The following is an 18,314-nucleotide window of genomic DNA, read 5'->3' on the forward strand; positions in this document are numbered from 1 at the left end:
GAGCGCAGATGCTCAACACTGTACCGTTTGCATAAAGAATGTTATAAAATGTAAAACATGCAAAACATGCAAAAGTTGTACTTAATTCATGAATTATTGATTCTTGTTATATCAATTATTAAAAAATACCGAGGGGTTCGAATGGTTCACATCAAATTGATCATCGACATAAATAATGTCAAACGAAACATTAAAATATCCTTTGTTCTTTGTGCAATACAACGTAGCATTAAGTTGTCACGAAGCTTTCGAGCATCTCGTATCTCAACCAATAATTTCAACCTCTCAGTGCCGTATCCGCATTCCCGTCGCGGTAAAACGCCCTGCGAAAAATAACGTTCCCCGAAACAGGGAGACAACATCGACGCTGCAAAGAAAAAAAAAAGGAAAAGAAAGCAACACGCGAAGTTTTGTTTCTCGGTTTGGTTCCGTTCGAGCAATTTCCATTCGAAAAGCGAACGTTTTCCGGACGGACGGGAATAGGATGGAGGTGGAAAAAAGGAGGACGGCTTGTGTGGCGTAGAGGCGGAAAGCCAAGAAATCGAAGCCCTGAAACACAAGCAGAAGCCGATGCGCCCTCGCAAGCTCGCGTACAGAGACGCCAGGAGACGCGGAGATGTAGAACGAGAGAGACAAATAGAAGGAGACGGTGAAACCCACTAAATCAATACTCTGCCATCGCTCTAACTCTGGCTCATCCCCTCGCACCCCCTTAGCCACCCCGTTGCCCGACCTTCTCTTCTCTCCACCATCCTCCTCCACCTCCTTCACCTTCTCTTCGTAGCATGCCACCCTTCGTTCCATCCCCCGTCACGCTTTCCGACCGAAAGTTCTCTGGCTTCGCCTCCATCGGCTACTACTCCCGCAGAGAGCTCGTTTCTGTCGGGGTTGAAATTCTCTCCTCCCTTCGCGTCTAACAACCACCACGACGACGACTCGTGGGGAGAGACGTCCACGATGAGCCGGCAAACGAATCACGATCCTTTTACCGGTGTCTCTTTTGCGATCGTTTCTGCTCTATTCTTGGCTCGGCCTTCCGGTTTCAAACTCGACAGACCGTGTCTGGGCTCTGCGGACTTCTTCCATGTAGGTTTGCTTTCAGGGACACAACGTTTCAACTCGTTGCTTCGAACTGAGAGCTTCTGCTTTGGTGGTATCGTGTCTCGGATGTTTGGTCAAGTTCATGTGAGAGTGTCTAGATATGATAGGCTTTATTTTTCTAGTGAAGACAAACTTCAAATGAAAAATGTCACAAAATTGGTTACATTCTCGCGAGAATGAACGATGGGCGCAGGATGAAAAGAAACGCAAAGCCACACGGATATCACGCGCTTCAACACCAAACTGGGTCACGTAGCTCTGATGGCACACGCTCCACTCTCACGCAAACGTCGACCATTTGCAGGCCACTACCAAACGTGTATATACGATAGTGAGATACGACCGGCCTTCGAAGAAGTAGGAGGAAGAGGTCGCTGATTGCCGGAGGGTCCGCCTTGGTGTGAGTGCACGATCAGGCTAAGCTCGTTGGCCCTGCTCTTTCTTTACCAGCTTCAGCTAGCTCGGCGAATGAACAATCAGCTGCCGTTTCGACGGTCACTGGCGTAGCGACGCCATTTGTCAACCACTTATCTTTTATACCGAATACATCATGAGTTAGTAGATTTTGAAAAAATAGTTCTGGGTTAATTTTGTCGGTTCAAGAGTTTCTTCCTCGATAAAAAGATTCTAAACTGTGTTCGCAAGTGGTAACCTTGGACGACAGTGGCTTAATTCCTAAGCTTCTCTCGACCATTTATTTCACTAGTAGGATCTCTCAAAGAGCAATCCACAACATTCGGTAACACGACGTGGTGTAACCCCAAAGCGCGACCGATTAAAAGTCCGGATTAGCGGCAGTTAAAAAGAGGAGAATCCGCGGCAGTGTACGTGGCAGCTTCTTCAAGGGAGGATCAGTCCTTCTGGCGAGTCCAATTACACGGGCAGCCGGCTTCTGCTTTGTTTCACGGCCGCTGCCCGTTGTCTGTCTTGATACCTTCGTCTCTCCTCTTTGCTCGCCTTCTCTGTTGATGCTCGCGCCGCGGACCGTACTAACTTCCGGTTGGCAAAGTAGCCTTTGCGATTTTACGTTGCGACCCAACACGCTTGGGTCGTCATGAAGCAACTCGGTGCCCTGTTAATTTCTCGCGATCTGCACCGTGATTACTTTTCCTCCCCTATCTTAATCTACTTCGAAAATTTACCACTTTTGGCTTCTGTCCTCTAAATCTTGCAAAGCGAGTTAGCTCTTTCGGGATCTGTCAGAACCGCAGTACATAAATACACGTTTTCGACAAGGAGTAGCGAGGTTAGTCAAGCGTTTACGATCAATTAATAAAGCAATCGCCCATAGATAAGCATTCACTGCTCGAAACGAGCAATTAGAGCTGTAATAAGTGACATGACCGGTGTGCTCGTACGATAGTAGCCGACAAAATTTCTGCGAACAAGCGAAGCCTGCTTTTGTCGATGAATATTTATAACGCAACGCAGCTTTAATAGCGCGTTCCGTGTAACGTTATCTGTCCGTTTATCCGCGATATCTCTGTAATTAATTTCCTTATTGCACGGTGTACCGCTCGCCGCTAATTAATCAAATTCTTCTAACTGTTGCAGGTAAGAGCGCTTTGAAGTATCTCCTACGCGTAGGCCGTTAAAAAAGAAAGAATGAGAAACCGGCGTGTTGGTAAGTGTTCATTCTCGCGTACGATGCATTATGATACACGGTGTTGATCGTAATTGAAAAGAGATTTTGCACATGACTTTGTGGCAACAATCACCTTTTACTGTATTATTTTACGCCTGGTACCTCGATGGTTGGCTGAACGTTACGCTCGTTGATTCATTAGTAGTTGAAGTCTATTTTCTATCGCTCTACTCGAATCTAGCGCAAGTCAAGATTCAAACGGAGCAATTTTTTATCCAAGCCTACGGGCAACTGCTTTTCCCCTTTGTCCCGAGAAAATTATCGCTTTCCACTCGATCGGTTGCTCGATTCTCGCTGGTGTGAAACTTCACGCAGGTGAATCTTCTCGATCGACACGCATGCACGTCCACCACGCCGTTCCCTATTTATATCATTTCCTGCCCAGTGGGGCGTTAGAGATAGATATAGCGGGCACTATTCGCGGCGAGGGCGCAGCAACGAAAGCGCTCTTGGTTCGGCTCTATCCTGTTGTAGCCGCTCGCTCGATAGCTTTACGGTGTTTGCTGAAAGATTGACGAGCGAATCCGTCAGTGGAACGAGGCGCGTGAACGCGTTCAGGATTTTCTGCAATTTTCCGCGCGAGCCTCGAGCTCGTAGGCCGTGCACGTCTCGCCGAGGTTCGACAGCTTCGCATTCAATTCGATTCGCGTACGCGTACGTTTCCTCGTGGCTTAAAACGCAGCCACGTGCGAGCGTTTACGCTCTACCGACCGTCTATTTTACCTTTTGCAATATTAATACATAATAACTGGTAAATAAACAGCCGTGCAAGGGGTATTTTAAATGATTAATACATCAATTTGGAAGCGGGAATTAATCATACCGCCATGATGATACATAGACTTTAAAACAAGTGTAAAATGGAGTTGATGTACGTGCGAAATATCGGTCATGAATTGAAATAAATTAATCGATTAACCTTCGTACCTATTACAATCACCAAGCTAATTTATTCGAATCACTCAACGAATCGTTCCAACTTTCACACCAAAGAATATCAAACCTTGCAATCTCTCGTTAACAAGTTTAGCAGTCTAATATTGAAACTATTCGGAATTATTCCTCCGCATCGAACGCCTTCGCAAACGAAGTCATTCATCGGGTCGTCAATTTATTTTCACTCGTCCGTTCCGTATCAGGTGACCAATACGAGCTCCGAGACTTCCAATACGTCCGATCAAACGCTATCGAGCGCACGCCTCCCTTTGTTGACGCTGAAAGAAGTAGCGTGACAGCGTTTCTCCGCTGTGCAACCCCCGATCCTTCGAAAACGAATCGAGGGAGCGAAATCGTCCCGAGAGAGCAAGCTGCGCTAAAACGCAACGAAGAGAGAGCGAAAGAAAGTAAGAAGACAGTGGCGGGAACAAAAGTGAAAGAGAAAGAGAGAAAGAACAGAAGAGACAGAGTAAAAGTAGGGAGGGCTGAATATACGCAACCACCGTCGCGCGGCGTTGGATCACGGGGGCGTAAAGAGAGGAAGTGAGAAAACAGAGACAAAAGGAGACGACAGTGGCTCGTGAAACGGAGACAGACGACGAGAGTGAAGGAGAGAAGAGAGCGACGAAGCTTAACGCATGTGCACAGGGCGCCTCGCGTCGCGGCGCTCTGGTCCCGCCGCCGCCGTTCGGAGGCTGCGAAACCGAGCGGCCAGAATTCGCGGTTCAGAGTGGTCGCATCTCTCGTTAGAAGATACACACCACGCTCTTCGTCGTAGTCGGGCCCGCGATTTTCCATGAAAATTGAGGAACGCGCGGCCTTCTCGACGCTGGCCAACATAACCGTACCAGCCGACCCGCGTCGTCCCGATCGTCGACGGAATGCCGCCTCGAGCTGGCTACAATCGGTGACGAACGATTCACGAGTGTCCGTTTCACGATCGTATCGCGACCTCGTAGTGCACGTGCGACATGACCGCCTAGAGGAAGATTCAGCCTCGCGTGTTCCATCTGGACGGGTTCATAGTTAACAGAAACGGAGACAATCTATTGCTTTCAACGCGATCAACGAGGGAATCTTGAAGAGTTTAAAGGAGACCGTATAGCGTGGCCTTGACGTCGAGGAGGATACCGTCGTCAGATGTTCCCTCGCCGTCGTCAAGCTTCGCGAAAACAAAGCGTCGACGACGGAAGACAATCGTACGAGCCGGCTGGGTTCGTGACTCGCTAAGCCAATCGCTTGCTTATTTTTTATTGTTATTCATCGGCAGACGGCTTAGGTAGCCGCGGGTGGACCATCATCTTATTGTGTCTCTTCACGTTGCTTGTGCCACGACGATAGAAAAAACGAATCTAGTGCTAAAAACAGTGTAGACACGAAAGAAGAAAAAAAAACACTTTTCATCGTTGAAAAGTGTCCGTTCGACGGGTAGGGTTCCGCTTAGCGGATCCTGGTGAAACGGGTGCCTCGCAGGCTAGATTGAGAGAAGGGTGATGGTGATTGGACTCGCAGAGCCGAGTAAGTTGGCACGAAGGACACATGTTTGGTGGTGGACGGTGCCGAGCCTTTTTCATTCGACGGTGAGTGTTCAGAATCACGCACGGTACGCAGATACGACGACGAGATCGCACAAGGAGGTGCCGGCGCGTGGAGGGAAGAACCAGCCACGACGGGGCCCAGCGCCGGGACACGGACAGGGCCCCCGGTGCAGGGAAGAAGCCAGGAAGAAGGGGAAAAGAACGGGGCCAGCGTAGCAGCAACGGCCCTGAAACTACAGGGGTACCTAGTTACCCCCTTGCACAGGGGGGAAACCAGGAGGAGACCTCGCCGACGGAGGCGACGGAAAAAGAAGCGACGGAGGTGAGCGCTTCTTTTGTTGACATTTTTGACATCCATCGGGCAGTACTACGTTTAACCCTTAAACTACTACCCTCCACAAAGCTTCAATTCGAAAAAAACTACAGTATCACTGTTGTGAATTTTCATCTTACATATTCTAAAGAGTTGAGTTATCTTCATCCTTTTTCTCGCTTTCGTCGACTATGCGTGCGTGGGTGTTCCTGTTTGTTTTTGTTTGGCACTCCTCGTTTCGACGTCATCGTGGCATGTTCCTTCATGGAAGTAGACCAGTTTAAACTTTCGCACACACTTTTTTTGGAAGTGTAACGTATCGACAGATTTACGAAAATTGGCTGGCTTGTCACGTGCACGCGGGAAATAGGATTTAAAGAATCATTTGACCGGTTCTCTCGAACCTCGTCGGTCAAGACATCGAGTGGAATGAATGCGAAAATCGAACTGCAAGAAATTATATAAAGGGGCAAGTTTCTTATGAATTATCGCGAGCAGAATGTTGATACCAGAGTAGTTGTAAGGGGTAAAATTCTTGGTGGAATTCCACGGTTGTTCCTCGATCGAATTTCAACGATCACCGATTCGTGAAAACGTATAATAATGTGCTTTGGCGAGCTTGGTCTTTTCGCTGAAGCATGTCCGACACGAACAATCGCGGACCAGGAATTCCACGCTCGCGACAACAATGAGCGTCGCGCGTCTCGCTAATTATAATTCGTGGTCCTGATTCGCCGGGAAACTAATTAATTTTAGCTGGTCACCGGACAAAATTTATCGCTGCAACGGCGTAATCCGCGAGTGTGAAGTTGGGACGAAAGCTCGATGATCGAAGCATTTTTTTGGGGGTCTCATGGTAAAGTGACAAATTTTAGACTTTAAACGCTCTTTTCTCCCCATAAATTTCATGGGAGCTTCAGTGTAAATTTATCACATGATACCTCCTATCAAAATGTTGTTATATTTCTGCTTTTTGAAAAGTTAATGACAATTAGAGCCGTAACAGACCCTTAAAGGAAACGATACGAATTTCCTGTAAAGGGTGGTTCGTGTCGAATCGTCGTTATGATAAAACGCGGGAAGAGATAACGTGACGTTTAAATTAACGCCGTGCTCGAAACGCGCGACACGCTTCGGATGTCACATTACGATACACCCTGTAACGGTTGATCAATGATCCCGCCAAAATTCGTTACTGAACTCTTGCTTATTCATCAAAATTCCCTGGTGTATCGATGAAACGTTCGAACGTCGACGAAGTTATCCGATTTTTCTATTTTTTTTTTATTCACTCTTTCTCTGTTTTTGTTTTCCTCTGCGCCTCTTCCGGTGCGGCACGGCGCGGCGTTCAACTCGATGAAATCGAAAGCCACACTCGCAAAAATAAACGATCGAGATTCGCGTTCAACGAATCGAAGAACGAATAAATTGCATTGGTATCCGGGAATCGGAGTTCCTGAGAGAGATAGAGATTAATCGTCTCTGCTTTACAGCACGTGGTTGTAACTCGCCAAATCGTTAATGAAAAAGGGGATAAAATATAAAATACTTTTATTTCTTAGATTTTCTTTATTTAGTTAACAATTAATCATTGATGGAGGCAATGTTTTGTGTGCTATTACAATTTCTGCACGCAAAGTAATAACGATTTCAAAGAAAATTCAAAGCGTTAGTGATCGGTCCGCGTGGTGAAACCGCGTGCCAGCGGACATTCGGTAATTCGCTAACTGCTCTTAATTGTAATTGTTCGGCGTGCGGCGGATTCCAGGTCGAACGGTGGGGTTTCAGTAAAAAGCAGAATTCCAGTGTTAGCCGTGCAATTCATTCGCGGAGGTTCTTGCGATGGTTCAAGCCCGGCTACGGTCAGTCGTTGAACGGACAACGCGTCACAATCTCGTTTTTCTTCCGGCCGCGTCAACAAATTTCATCGACGTGCCGATCGGATGCCGAAGGGGAACAGCTTTCGACCACCGCACCGCCGGTGCGCGTGGAACGCTTCCCGGGAAGCATTCCACCGGCTCGTTTGTCCGGCCGCCTAGATCGCTTACCTAGATACTTTAATGGCCGGTCGTTTTGATTAAATGCCGATAATTGGCCGCTGGGAGAAATTCGCTGTTCGCCAGGTAGCGTCAGCCTCGTTGCTCGGACGCGTTCAGCTTCGCGCCAAACGATGCCCGCTCAGCAGTGAACGATGCCGCTTTGAATCTAACTTAAATTTTCCATTCAATAAGCTTCTTGTAGATTCGTTATAAAGTTTGCTTGATGAATTTTTGGATATTGATACTACTTCTCTATATCACCCTTGGTTTTTGATCAATTTAATTAAGAACACTCAGGATGAGCATTCCTGGACTCTAACTACTGAACTAGTGTCCTGTCTCCCAGCCTCACATTTTTAAATGACAAAAAAAACGCCATCACGATTTATTTTTTCTGGAAAAACGAGGAATTTGGGCGCGGCTCTCGCAGAATTCTTAGGTTGAAAGGCCACGATGCTGGTTGGCTGAGGCTCCCCTCGTTCGCATTACGTTCCTTCCGTTCGTGACGGACCGGCAACGAACGAGGGGATGGGGGAGGGTTGCCAAGGCAGGAAATGAAGGGATCGTTTGGTAGGGAGGGGTGACAGGAAAATTTGATGGAGGGTGTCTCCCAAGAGGGGGGAACAGAGTGAAACAGGCAGCGAGAGAGATGGAGTAGCGATCAAGGGGAAATAGAAGGTTCGGAGGGCTATCAATGACGCGTTAGACCACGTCACGTCGTGCAACGCATCTGCCGCCATGCACCGTCATATATATTATCTCGACGATACGTCAATTCGACCACTGATCATTATACTGATTACCTTGGCACGCAAACTGTCCCGCATGTGCGCCAGTTCTCATGACTCGGTTATTAATAAGCGCGTTCCTAGGTCGTTGGGATTTAAGCAGAGGATCAGGGTGTTCCATAGAGGTGCCTTAAAACTGGGGGAATCATGTTTGTTTTATTTAGCGACTTCAATCTTATTAGTTGTTAGCGAGAAGTAACAAGTGCGGTGTCACGTGTACATTTTACATTAGCATACTCGAGAGGTGGAATACCCGAAGAAACTGTGCAAAGTTGAGAACCAAGAGATGGGAAATGAGAAGATACCACGGAACGGCTCTTACGTAAATGAGGCGGACAATCGTAGAAAGGAGTCATTGTTCAGAGTACGAAAGTAAATGATTAGGAAGATGACAAACAGGTGTCGCAAAGGAAAACTGAGGGTGATTTAGTACCACTATTCTCACCGGTTAATAGTTCCTCACAGAATCTTAATTGTTACAAATATGTCTTCCACGTTTTGAGATTTTTATAATCCCGATGGTTCAAAGAGCACAAGTCGGTAACAGTGGAAGAAGAAACAGACAGAAGGTGCTGAAGAGAAGAAGCTCGAGCCGACCATAGCTAACGCAAGGCCCTAGAGCGGTTGGCTGCTATAAATTTTGATATTATACGCGAGGCCCCGTCGGCTCGGAGAAAAAGAAGAGAAAAGTAGGGAGGGTTGAAGGAATAGCCCGCCGGTGACGCAACCAACAATGCTCTCACGAGGTTTTAACTTTCTTTTTTCGCTCCCTTCGGCCCACAATAGTCCGCTCGCACGCTCTTGCGCAAACTTTCCCCGATTTCCCCCGGACACGAGAGAATTCGCTACAAAGGACAACGAGACACCACAATTGTAAAAGGGAGAGACAGAGGAAGAGAGAAAGATCTTACACTAGAGGTGTCTTGACCTTTTTTTCCTCTTTCTTCCAGGCTCATTTCCGCTCACGAAGACTAGTATTCAAGGTCGGGATATGAAAACGTGACTCCTGTGCGCGGGAAAGCACGATCCTGAATTTGTTCCTTGTGAAAATCTCCTGCTACGGGCATTATTCGAATCAAGTTGAAGAAAGGAAAAAGGACGATAGATAATTTTTCTATAATATTCTTCTTTATATTGGCTTGGTTAATTTGACCAACGAATTCAGGTGGACATAGACAGAGTCAATATTTGCTATACAGATTTTCGATTTACCCGATCCGATGCGTTGCTGAAAATTTATGCAGCTTTGTCCAAGACGCGAGCAAATTTGATCAACGTTTTCTATCGTCATCTCCCTTCGCCTACCTACCCCTTAACTTCACCGTCAATTTATTCATACTTTCCAACCCTCTACGAAAGTGTCTCCCTTCAACGATTAGCGCTGTAGCGTTCAAAAAAATTCATAGACTTAAAAAAAGAAAACTGGATGGTCACTATAAACCAGTTCCTCAGTGTCTGTGAGAAAAAGGCGATTTCTTTCAGCGGAAAATCATGAAGAACGTTTCGTCATAAATCCAAAGTGATTTGTCCCGCGTTGGATCAAGAGAAGAGAGAGGAGGATATTCTCGCAGTTCGGCATAGTAGATTTTTATTTCGGGAATGAGCGATGCACGCAACGTGGCCCGGAATCTCTCTTGTTATTTCTCGTACTTTCCATCGCGATAAATCAAGCAGCGTCGACGGAAGGGCCGAGAAAGCGAGACCGACAGAAGAGGGCGAGCATCGTTGGCAGACGGAAAAGCAAGGCGAACCTTGCCACGCAGGAAGTCAGAGTTGCTTCGATAATTTATCGAAGCTGCTCGCGAAATTATAGAGGCCACGTTTTTGTTGTCTGATTTCGACTGTCGCGGTTTTAACCGCTTTTTAAACGCGCATAAATTCCGCCACGATTGTGTTACACGGAACGGACGATAAATTTGGGACGACGAGGGTGGGAAATCGCGTCGAGACGCATCTTATGTGGGTCAATGGGATTCGTCGATATCTGTTGATTTATTATCAATTAAGTTTCTTGAAACCACAACTCTAAACATGGAGCTTTCAATTTCTTTAAAGGATAAACGGCGATAGCCCACCTGGTATTGTTTCCGGTCCCGAGCTTCTTAAATTCAAGTTATTTTCGTGGGTAGCGCGCGGCAAGATGGATGGCGCGTGGGTTGTCTGGCAAGATCGTTGCTGTTCACGATGGCAACTGCCAGCCAACGAAGAAGAGGAACGAGACGATGAGAGACACGGAGGGAGAATTGGTCCTCCGTCGTTGGAAGTTCTGGCGAAGGAACGTCGCGTAGTTGGCGAACGGAACGACAACCGCCCCCGTAACCGACGACGTGGCCTCACTTCTTCTACGCTTTGCCTCCGTTCTCCTCGTCTTTTCCTTGAAGCATTCGCTGCTAGCAGCCGAGAATCGTGTGAGACGCCTTCAGGGCGCCGTGTCTCGTTATCCGCTTGATTTATGCCGCGCTAATTGCACCGTGGTGAACAATAACCGATTGTCAAGGACGATTCTCCTTGACGTTCTCTTCTCTTTCTTCCCAATTCGTAGCTGCGTTTTATGAAATCAGAATTTTCCATGGTTCTTCTACTAATAACCTTAATTCACTATTTATAGTTTACTCAGTTTCATTTCATTATCTATCTTAGAATTTCTCAAGGTAGAAGCTCAAAACTCATTAACAATTATTCTCACTTTTTTATATTTCCACCTTTTTAATCGTACACTCTCATCTGCAGTGTTTCACTCTTTACCTATTCAATCACCGAAATTCATTATATCCAAAAGGAAAAACAGTTGCAAACTTCTCCAGATTAAAAAGTACCTGAAAGGAAGGAAAAAGAAAAATGAGGAAAGTTGGTTCGAGCGATAACGACGGAGAGGTGGCACGTGGTCCGAACGCGCGGGATATACACCTGGTGGGTTCTCATGAATCCTCCGCCATTCCTCTGCTCATCCCGTTCCCCGCTCGGCGAAGCTTACACGTGTAACAACGTTTTACGCGTTGCTTCTGTGTGCACCGCGCCGCACCGCGCCAGCTCGTCTGGTTGGTTATGCAAATCACCGTCGCGTATATATTCACGCGTACGCGCGGCGAAACATCGTGACCGATGCTCAACTCGCGAGGAGGGCCCGCGTCGTCGATTTATTATTGCAAAAGCGACGAAGCGTGACGTAACGGTGTGTTAATGTCCACGCGATGTCTCAATAGGTGAAGGAGGAGGGCCCGTGGCAGGGTCGCGATCTTAATTTCATCGGGAGAGCACGCAAATCAACTCTGTGAGAGCAGAGCAGAGTGGGGGGATGTTTTTTTTTTTAAGAGGTGGTAATTTATGGCGAGCCGGGGGATGTTTGTTTCGTCTGTTCACGCGTCCCCGCTAAATATTTCACCCGGTTGTAACGAGCGTAACGAGTGATGGTCCTCGCCGTTCCTAAGTGCTTGTTATACAATCATCCTTCTTTGACTTGCAATGATTTTTGGGTTGCTGTTTGACAATTAGTTATTTATAAATATTTTTATCTTTGAAACATGGGTTGTTTTATAGCGCAAGAAAACCAATGGAGCAACTTTGTAATCCTTCATAATAACGTTGAGCTTCCCGTCGTTACTGATCCAGGCGACGCTCTGTCATTAGTTCAGTCAATTTGATTCGATCAGGGTAGTTAAGAAATACTTAGATGATTGTGGTGGCTTGCGAGGGAATCAGCGTAATAAGTGGCCTTCTGGGAGCAACCAAGGAACTACCAGGCCCTTGCTCCGATATTTACGACCGCCATTGCCCGACAGACTAGAATAGGGATTTTCGTGGTCTTCCGAGGGTTTGAAATCTTCTTGTTCTTTGAAAATTATTTCTTATCCTTTAGTAGAAGCTTGGTGAAAATTGTGTAGCCAACCTAGTATCACTTATGTCCTAAGCTCTGGGATATCAGAAATTCCATTTTGTGTCCTTTTAATATTATCCAGCTTCTTCGACCCAGCCAGCAACAAAGTCACGATAGTCAGTAGCAGTCGTCTAAAAAAGGTTCATCGTCACCAGATGGCAGGCATATCGCCGTTGTAATTCGAGCCGTGCAATTTTTCTCCTTTCGCGGCATTTTTTCACCAGCCGTTCCTCGACGAAGGGATCGAAACCCGTAGTTGCCCGTTCTCCCGGAACATCGAAGCTTCGTATCGAAACGATCGAGGCAATCAGGAGGAACGGTCGATGTGCGTTCGAGCAGAGCCGACCGGCTGACTCGTTGTTGCGTTGCTGGTCAGCAGGCAGGATATCATCTACCGATCCTCTCTCGTTCCTTTGGTGCAGAAGGGGGCGGCCATAGGGCAGCATATAATTATCGGAGCCGTAATGGTGGTCATAAATCATAGGCGCTTCTCTCCAGCGAGGCCGGTTCGTTTCTTTCTTCCCTGGTCGGGGCCGCGGCTCTGCCCACGGCTACAGAATGAATACGGATGAGAAATCGGCTCAGTCGATTGGATAGAGTCATCACTCCGCCGGCCACGGACGCACGGACCAACTCCATTTTCTTTGGAAACGCGGCTTCACGCTTCTCGAGACCTTCCTTCGTCGGATGACATTTCTCTTCCACCCCTCTTAAGTCCAGTTATCATTGAAAGGGTAAATGTTGGGATGCTAGGTTTAATAGAAAAAATCCTGTTGCTATATAGCATATAATATATAGGTTATATATATATATATAGGTTACCAATATATTGGTAAAGCGATACTCAATAAGGAGAATTAGTTTTTGTTCTGGGAAAAATTTCTTCCAGACGACATCCACGCTTCCATCGCACCAAATGGTCCACAAACGAGAGTGCGAACGATGGGGACAAGCGATAAGAGCGCAACAAATGATGGCGTCGCGAGCAATAAAGTCGGGTATCGCTGCGGGCACCGTCTTCCTCGTCAGTCCTCTTGAAGGGACGAATGAGGGACGTTCCTGTGGAGGCAAAAAAGAAGCAGGGCAAAAACCGTAACGGTGCGATATTTGTACAATCGAGTCAATATGCTCGCGGCAAATTTCACGACAAAGAAGCTGTAGGACAAAGGGATCTGTTTCGCCAGTAATCAGGACCCTTCGCTTACTCGCCTCCCCAAAGGTCAACCTCCAGTTGTTCCACCAATGGCGGACCGTTCAATCGCCTTCTGGGACAAGTTTCTTGGATCCACGCTTTGCTTTACAAACACACATGCTCATGTAGTAGTGAACACTTGTGCACATATTCGTTCCCAGACGTTGGGTTTTCATAAGCTGGCTCACGAAGCCAACCCTCCAACTGTCGACTAACGTTCTTTGTGACGATGGGGTGAATCTTGGGCACAGTTTGACAGTGGGGGTGAACAGAAAACCAAAGAAAATCAAACGGGAAATAAGTAGATACTGTTCATAACGTGAAGCAAAAAGAAACATAGACCACGTACAAGAAGCACATTGTTTGGGTACAGGAAAAGCGCACCCTGAGTCCTTTCGCGTTCGCAGCGACGTAGATGGATCATAATTCTTGCTTACCTCGTGGCTACAACTGACCACTCCCCAAAAAACAACGTCTCCACTGCCCTTTTTCGCCCTTCTACTTCGCTTTCGACTTCGTTCGCGTCCACCCTCGCCGCATCGAAGCGTAACCAGAACCCACCCCTCATAATCATGATAAAATGTCGACTCGCTGACGAGGAACCACGTCGCTGGAATACGATGGACACGGTCCACGTAATTGTTCGCAAAAGTTGTAAATCACCGACGAGAACGGAAAATTTGTAGCTCGAATCCTCGTTGTTTTATTTTTCCCAACGATAGAAAGGAGGAAAAGGAGCGAACGAGGCGTCACGGAAATTTTCGTATCGCAGACGGTGACAAAAAAATGCAAATTTTCAAGGCCGACTACCTTAAGTTGCTCCGGAACGAAAAATATATTTGTAACTCGTGATTCTTTACATTTTTCATACAAAAATCTAATTATTCAGTCAAACTTCGTTCAGACAAATTCAGATAAATAAAGCTGTACTGGACATCTCAACCACTGATCATTATCGCTCTCCCATAAATTTCAAGCGCAAATAATCCATAAATACCCGGAAGAAGAATTAACAAAACAATCCACCCCTAAGTTTCCCTGAAATGATTGAAATTTCCTCCCAACTCGATCTCATCCCTAACTCAAACTCCATCTTCAAACAACAAGAAACCAACTTGTGACTTTCTTCGAAATCCTCTAACAAAAGCTACCGAAAGCCCTGCTTCTGTAAGTTAGAATAATATACACGTTACAAAGTAGCAGACTTTGGTCCCGTCAAAATTCCCAGCGTGTTCGCTTCGCCAACGCGTTTCCCGTTTCATTGGGTTTTCTTCAATGTCGTTCCAACAACGACGGAGGGTTGCACGGGGCGTTGGACGTAGCGAGGGTGCGAGGGTTGGTGGGGATAGGGTAGCCGAAGGGAAAGCTCGAACACGAAGAGTGGGGTTCGTCACAGTAGGAGGGGTTGGTTCCGAGGGGAGAGGATATGGGGTGGGGTGCGCTGACAGCTCGACGCTCTCGTCCGCTCCATGCTCGACAGGAGGATACGCTTCTCTGCACACATTCACCGCCGCACGCACACGCGTTTCTCCACACACACATCCACGTGTATATTCCTCGACAACGTCGTGCGTCGCGTCCTTTTTTTTCTTTTATCCGTTACCAGCTCCTCTTCGTCTCCTACACGCACGTGCATGTACGCACACATCGTCAGCCCCTGAGTCGGTGCGCGCGTAGCCGTCACAACGCGTAGTTTCGTTTCTGTCTGTACTTCTGGCGAGTCGGAAGCTCTGACACGGACGCGGAGTCGCGCTGGCTCGCGCGGACCATCGATGACAGTTCGAAAGGGAATCGGCGCGCGATCATGATCCTACCTGTACTCGCGAGCGAGTCGATCGCTGGTGAACGTCGGACACGTGATACCGAATGTGACATTCCCGAGCCACCACGTGTCTGCGAGCGAGCTGAAGAGGAGCAGTCGCGTTCCTCTGCGGACGGACAGTGAACACGATCGCGGCGGGTTACTTATTCCCTGTGAACCGTGGTGCAGCGAGGACACGAGGACGTACCTCTTGTGAAACTTTTTTGTGTTTTTTGATTACTCTTTATCAAAGTGATGAGGGTTATCGAGGAGTGGATGTTGACTTGATCGAAGAATATTCATTGATCTAGTGATCCAGCCGGTTTGATCCCGTTGAATATTAACAACATTATAAAGCAATGAGTGTCGTTTCTGACTCCCGGACTAACTCGTAAATTTTTCATCAGTGCTGTGGGTTCGCCAAATGTCCATCTGCAATGTTGACCATGTGTAGCTTCTTCGACGAACGTTTGGTGTAAGGTACGGTGTGTTAAGGTACTCTCCTCAAACATTTCTTCCGTTAAAATTGTTAACACCAGGAAGATTGGTATACAATCTTGCTCATTTATCATGCCACTTCCCTTCAAATTATCCGGATGCTTCGATGAATACGGGCACGGGTCTAATTATCGCGATCGGGCACCGCGAAAATCGTTCCTGCATATCTGAAACTCTTTCCCGCTTGCGAGACGGGAAAGCGTAGCGAGTCGACGAGTTTCGTCGCTTCTTTGAGAATCGATAGGTGTGTACGTAATTGGCAGCGTGTTTGCACAGCCTGGTTGCAGCAGTGCGTCGTCGGTTTCCGTGGTTGACAACGTGCTGCGATAACGTTGCGAGTCGACCTGCCTCGCGAGCATAATTGCCATTTTCTCTCTCTTTCTATCTCGAGTAGATGTGCTTGGTTGGTTCCGCGTTAATCGACCGATAGCCACCGCGAAGAAAATCGTGTTTCACGCGCGACTGGCCGCGAGCGATCGTTCTTGTCATCCTGGTCTGATACGTCTCATCAAGGACGCATCATGGCAGAGACAGGTACGTTCGATGACAATCGATGACGACATATGAGAAGTCGTTTCGATGTTATCGTGGATCGAGCAGAGGCACAGGCGGAAACTCGATGGAAGGATGGAAATATAAATCTTGCTTGGAGGTCTGAGTTATGTCCTTAGAAGATCGTCGTGAATTTCTATTATATTTTGGATGTTCGAGGTGTTATGCATAAATTTTCACTAAGAAATTAATAAAAAGGAAGAGACTAGTAGTCTGTTCAAGCCATTTGTCAACCAAAGTTCCTACTTTGTCATTCTTCAGCTTGTAACAATTTTAATTTTAAAACTTATCCTACAGTTACACGATAAAAGGCGAGTCAAAAGAAACCTGTCATCAGAAGACTAACTCGTATATCTCTCTCCATTCAACGAAAAAAAACCATTTTGAAATACCTAGAGGTGCGCGTGAAATATCATTGAGGCAGACCGCGATAAATCGCAAAGTGTAACAAGTGGATTACAAGCGGCAGAGCAGTAACTTACACAGAAAACATTCCACGTGACTGTTCTTCCATGTCTGATCTATTCATCACCTTTTCCTTCAAAAACGATTGTTCCAAAAATATCGGCCAATTCCTCCTCCCGTTTGTTCGAACAAGTTTCCTCATGGTTGACGAAGAGGAAGTTCTAATGGATGCCGATGGTAGGGCCGAAGACAAACGTCCGGCTAAGCTCGACACCCTCGCTTTATCTCGGATTGAAATCTTAAATGCAGACCGAAAGATTCGAGTGGCCACGTGGCGCGAAGAAGAATGAGGACTCTTTTAACCCGGTAGCCAAAGGACACCGTGGTAGCGGGTTCATTTTGTTACCTGGAACAGATAACAGGCTCGTCTTGCGTAATCGCCCGGGCCAGCCATCCTTCTACGGCTATTTTTAATCCGGATCAGCACGCAGTTGTCTCGAGTCGGGGGATCAGAGAAAAATGTGGAAAAAAAACGCGAAACTTGTTTGTGAACGACGAAATTCTTCTGTGGAAACTGGAATCGTTATTCTGGGAGATCGAGGAAAACTCGAGAGGGCACAGGATTACAGTCCTGGATAACGTAATCGTCGAAGGGTGAGGTGCTGGAAGAATCGTTTCGATATGGTATCACGACCCCATAAATATTTAATGAAGCCCGAACCCTTCGATTTGACGAGGGTCAGTGGCGCGGATTAAAGCTCCTGGGGATGATTTCCTATTGCACTGTGTCAAGGAACGCATTTACACAATGCATTGTGATTCGTTAATTAAACTATCCAATAGTTAATTGGTAAATTGAAAAGTATCCCAATAAATTGATGACACAAAAAGCAACAAGTTAAAAACGAAATCTCCACAAAGATAAAACTATTACAAGATCAAAAAAAAAAAAAAGAAAAATCAAACGATAAATCTGTTGAAAATGGAGAAAAGCTCTAAAATAGACGTGATAAATTGAACGAAAAACCGGTGGAAGCGATTTAAATCGTTTTCAAGAGAAGTCAGATAAATTGGGGATAAAAAAAATACACGATTGACACGGCAACAGGTTACAAACGACAGAGGAATCGCGATTCTCGACGAGTCGCACGCATCCCAACGGGACAAGAAGCGATAGTATTTTCACGGCGCCGTTTCTTCTAATCATGGATTCGTTAAGGAGGAAAGAATGTGGGTCTACAGCATTGTTACATGCGAAGAACACGTTTCGAGTTGCAGAATCATGTTCTGGCGTAAATATTCCATTCTATCGTATGCCGCTTGTTGCATATATTTTTGCACATTTTTACATTGCTATAATATTCAAAATTAATTAATAATATTTAAAAATCACGAGTGCGATAATTGATGGGGAGACAGGTCCATTTTAGACATTGGTAAAGACCAGTTGACCTTTGCGAGTTCCCACTTTGTAAACACCGTCGACTATGCTTTGAACTTTGCCTTACCTTCGGCCAACAACCATGGCAAGACCCGAATTCGAGGGTGATCCGAGACTCCAGGGTGAAGACGCTTCGCTGCGTCTCTGATTTAGTAGATTCGTAGACACGGGGTCGGAGTTGGCCTGTCTAG

General features: G+C 46.6%; 1 protein-coding gene across 8 annotated transcripts in view; it reads left to right on the forward strand.

The window, feature by feature from the left end:
- Nucleotides 1-18,314, forward strand: part of LOC114879233 (homeotic protein antennapedia-like) — a 115,346-nt gene that overhangs the window by 63,055 nt on the left and 33,977 nt on the right. For 3 of the 8 annotated variants that reach the window (XR_003789885.2, XR_003789886.2, XM_029193974.2), the window contains exon 1: nt 3,920-5,542. The exons of 3 other annotated variants lie outside the window; for them this stretch is intronic. The gene's annotated coding sequence lies outside the window, so the exon portion shown is untranslated. Of the gene's footprint in view, nt 1-2,654; nt 2,726-3,919; nt 5,543-15,404; nt 15,708-18,314 lie in introns of those variants that run through there. 2 more of the 8 variants (XM_029194010.2, XM_029194000.2) reach the window with 2 other exon arrangements.

The sequence above is a fragment of the Osmia bicornis genome, chromosome 2 (genome assembly GCF_907164935.1).
Source record: "Osmia bicornis bicornis chromosome 2, iOsmBic2.1, whole genome shotgun sequence".
Classification (NCBI taxonomy): Eukaryota; Metazoa; Arthropoda; class Insecta; order Hymenoptera; family Megachilidae; genus Osmia; species Osmia bicornis.